At 39.8% G+C, this 4,485-nt stretch overlaps 1 pseudogene; it reads right to left on the reverse strand.

Moving 5' to 3' along the window:
- Positions 1 to 3,967: 3,967 nt before the first annotated feature.
- LOC105873697 (cytochrome b-c1 complex subunit 7 pseudogene) lies at positions 3,968 to 4,207 on the reverse strand (annotated as a pseudogene).
- Positions 4,208 to 4,485: the final 278 nt, after the last annotated feature.

Here is a 4,485-nt window from a genome sequence, read left to right on the forward strand (position 1 = left end):
ACAAGCATGAGCCACTATGCCCAGTCTTTGTCACTGGTTTTGAGCAATTTGATCATGATGTGCTTTGGTATATGTTTCTTTATGTTTCTTCTGCTTAGACTTCATTGAGCATGGATTTGTAGGTTTGTAGTTTTTGTAGTTTCCAAATTTTGTAGTTTTTTGTAGTTTCCAAATTTAGAAAAAGCCCAATCATTTTTCTTCAAATATATTTTTTGTCCCCTACTTTCTTCAGGGATTCCAGTTATATTTCTATTAGGTTGCTTGAAGTTGCCTATAGCTCACTGATGCTCCATTCATTCTTTTTCTGTCCCTCTCTGTGTTTCATTTTGTGTGGTTTCTAATGGCATATCTTCAAGTTCACTAATCTTTTTTCCCCCTGAAATATCTAATCTACTATTAATCCTGATCTGTGTGTTTTTTCATCTCAGACATTGTATTTTTCACCTCTGGATGTTCAGTTGGGTCTTTTTTATCTCCTATATCTTTTTTTTTTTTTTTTTTTTTTTTGAGACAGAGTCTCACTTTGTTGTCCAGGCTAGAGTGAGTGCCGTGGCGTCAGCCTAGCTCACAGCAACCTCAAACTCCTGGGCTTGAGTGATCCTTCTGCCTCAGCCTCCTGAGTAGCTGGGACTACAGGCATGTGCCACCATGCCCGGCTAATTTTTTATATATATATATCAGTTGGCCAATTAATTTCTTTCTATTTATAGTAGAGACGGGGTCTCGCTCTTGCTCAGGCTGGTTTTGAACTCCTGACCTTGAGCAATCCGCCCGCCTCGGCCTCCCAAGAGCTAGGATTACAGGCGTGAGCCACAGCGCCCGGCCTATCTCCTATATCTTTACTTAACCTATTTTTTTTTTTTTTTTTTGAAACAGAGTCTCACTCTGTTTTCCGGGCTAGAGTGTCGTGGCATCAGCCTAGCTCACAGCAACCTCAAACTCCTGGGCTTAAGCAATCCTTCTGCCTCAGCCTCCCGAGTAGCTGGGACTACAGGCATGCTCCACCATGCCTGGCTAATTTTTTCTATATGTTTTTAGTTGTCCAATTAATTTCTTTCTATTTTTAGTAGAGATGGGGTCTCTCTCTTGCTCAGGCTGGTTTTAATCTCCTGATATTGAGCTATCTTCCCCACCTTGCCCTCCCAGAGTGGTAGGATTATAGGTGTGAGGCACTGCGCCATAAGAACTATTCTTGGCCTTGTGTAAATTTCAAAGATTGTTCCCTCTAATCCTTTGGGTGGTTCATTCCCTAGCCTTGGGATACTTTCCTCACCCTGTTGAGCTCATCAGCACTTAAGCTAAAGATTTGAGGGGAGCCCTTTGCAGATCTCTGTCTCTGTATGGCTGTCCCCTCTCTGGGATTCTGTCCAGTGAACTCTAACTGTCTTAGCCTCTTGAATTCCTCAACTCAGGCATTTGGAGTTGGCCTGGGTTCCCGCTTCCTTTTTGAAAGTCTCTCCTGGCAATAAACTGGGATAATCACAGGGCTTACCTTGTTTGTTTTCTGTTTCTCAACGATCACTGTCCTTCATTGCCTGATGGCCAGTATCTTGGAAACCATTGTTTTATATATTATATTTTGTCCAGTCTTTCAGTTGTTTCAGGTGAAAGGGAAAATCCAGTTCCTGTTATTCCATCTTGGCTCAAAGCAAAAGTCTATATTGTTTTTTAATTTTGAAACACTTTTTGAGGGCCTCTGGAATGTAAGATTGTGCCAAGCCAAGTTTCTTGTTATCAGGCCAGGAAAAGCAGTTCTTCTTGAAGAGGCTAAAAGGGCTTCCAACCTCACTACAAGGGCATAATGAGTCATTCTAGCAGAGAGGGGGCTCTCTGCTTCTCTTTTCTGTCTCTTATCAAGTCTTTGGCTTTTATCTTTGGACTTAACTTACTGTTTCACATTCCTTTGGTGGTGAAGGTTCCAGTCTCTTCCACTTTGAACCAATACCTCCCAGTTTCTACTTGAAGTCTTAAATTTCTCTTTGTTCCTACTTATACCCTGTTTGCGTATCTAGGTCACCAAGGGCTTCTACATCTGAGGCAAATTAAAGTTTCTCAGTGGTATTTACAGCAACCAGCATCTGTTCCTGTAGAGAACCACTAACCCAAAGATACTGTGTTCTACCTTGAAGATGAATTGCAGACATACCTTGAAAAGGCAAATCCTTCATTTTAGGAGTGAATAAAACACCACTTAACAAAACATTCCAGCTGGTTAAATTTAGGACAAGAAAAAAACCTGACCCAAGAATATTCTCTGGCTTTGAGCCCAGGGTATTTTTCCTTTTAGAGTAAATTTGGTACATTTTCATTCATGTGGAGCTGTTGCCTCTTGGCATTTTATTCTGGGATGAAAGGTCAACAATGACTGCGTTGTTACTAAATCCAATGGACACTTTTCAGTTATTAACCTACTTGACATCTTAACAGTATTTGACATTGTTGATTATTATCTCCTTAATACATTCCCTGGCTTTTCGTCTTCCTTTCTGGCCTTTCTTCCTCTGCCTATTTTTTCAGTTGATATTCTCCTTGGTTCTATTCTAGGCCTTCTTCTCACATTGAACATTCTCTTTGGGCTCTCTTATCTACACCCATGGCTTCACTGTGAATTCCTAAATCTATATTTCTAGTCCAGGTATTTTTTCTGAGTGCCAATCTAGTTTGTTCAACTGTTCACTTGGCATCTTCACTTGGACAGCACATGGGTAACTCAACCTTAGCAGGCTCACAGTTTAAGTCATCAATTCTCCTCTTTGTTCAACCCTTCTTCCCATGTTCTCCATCTCTGTAAAGGGTACCTGGAAACATTTGATCTCTCAAGCCAGCATTCCTTCTTCCACTCAGTCACCAATGTCTGTGGATTCTACCTCTTTCCATCCCTACTGATAATACACTGGTTTGGTCACCATCATCTTTCACCTAGAGGACTGGAAAAGACTTCTCTTAACAGCAATTTTTGCTTCTAACTCTCATGCCACCTCTCCTCCCATCCATTTTCTTTTTACATTCTAGCCACGGTGGTCTTTCTAAGACACAAAGCCTGTTGGGATCTTGCTTAAAACCTTTCAATAACTGCCCTATGTTCTTAGAATAAAGACTAAGATCCTTATCATAAAATATGAGACCCTGCATAATTTGGCCCATTTTCCTTTTTGCATATTTCTCCTGCTTTCACACTCTAAGTTCCCTGCCATGTTTTCCATTATTCAATTTCTCAAACATACAATGCTTCTCTCTCACTTTCTGGCCTTTACATGTTTTGTTCATTCTGCCTATAACCCTTCACCTCGTTTGCTTGGCTAAATCTTCCTCCAGGTGGCTTTCTTTGAGACATCTTCTCTGACTTCCTTTATTATCTTGGTCTTCCCAGTTCCCCAGACTAAGCGAGGTGTTATTCTATGCTTCCACAGGTCGCTGTTTCCTCTCTTGTAACACTCATCCAATCTCCCATTTGACTATAAATGCCATCTTGCTCACTTCTCTGTCCCCGTTGCCTGGTGTAAGGCTCAGTGGAATAGGTACCTAGCAAACGTTTGTTGAATTGAATTTTAATGTGTCAGTAGCCACGGAGGTCTTAGTCCTACCAGTCTGTAGCCTGCCACTCTGAGCAAGGGGATTAGTGTGAAAGGTGGTTATTCTATTCTATACTGGTTCTCTTGCTGGAAGCTGGATTTTTGTTTCTCCATATTTTATTTACTGGTTTAGCAACATGATTCAGTTAATACTTCTGCACCTTAGTTGCTCCATATATAAATACAAGTAGTTCAAGTACTTGAACTTGCTCAAGGAAAATGGTGGGACCATTTTCTTTTTTTTTTTTTTTTTATGATTACAACAGACATTTATTTAAAGTAATACATCTGCAGATGAAATACTTATTGTGTTATAAAACTTTTATGTTTAAGATCTAACCATCTTCATAAAAATCCTTTGAGGACAGCTGCATCCACGGATTTCAACTATACAATTACTTCTTTGCTGATCCTTCTCTCTCTTTTCTTTCATGAATAACCTCTTTCAGATATGGTTCAAGGTAGAATTTATCCTCTTCATATTCTGTCCACTGTTCTCTGGGCAAGATCTGCTGCCTCATGGTCAGGTCCAGTGTGCTTTTAATGCGAAACATCCTGTCATTACAAAAGTTCTCAGGAAACCTTCTTATGACTTCTTTTACGTCTTTATCCTCATATATCACATCATCTCGCATTAACCCCAGTTTACTGAATCCTGCAGCATTATAATACCATTTTCGAATACCATCCAGCCTGATATTGCAACAGCTGGCCTGCCCTTCATTTTGACCCAAGAGTGAAGTGGTGCCTTCTCGATTTTTTTTCTCTTTCATTTCTTTGGTTACTAGTATTTTGTGCATTAGTCAATTATATTTCCTCTCTTGTATAATGATAATTCATGCTTTTTGGTACATTTCTCTTTTTTCTATTGCATTATAAAACTTCTTTGTACATATTTTCCATACATTTTATA

This window comes from Microcebus murinus, chromosome 12 (genome assembly GCF_040939455.1).
Source record: "Microcebus murinus isolate Inina chromosome 12, M.murinus_Inina_mat1.0, whole genome shotgun sequence".
Lineage (NCBI taxonomy): Eukaryota > Metazoa > Chordata > Mammalia > Primates > Cheirogaleidae > Microcebus > Microcebus murinus.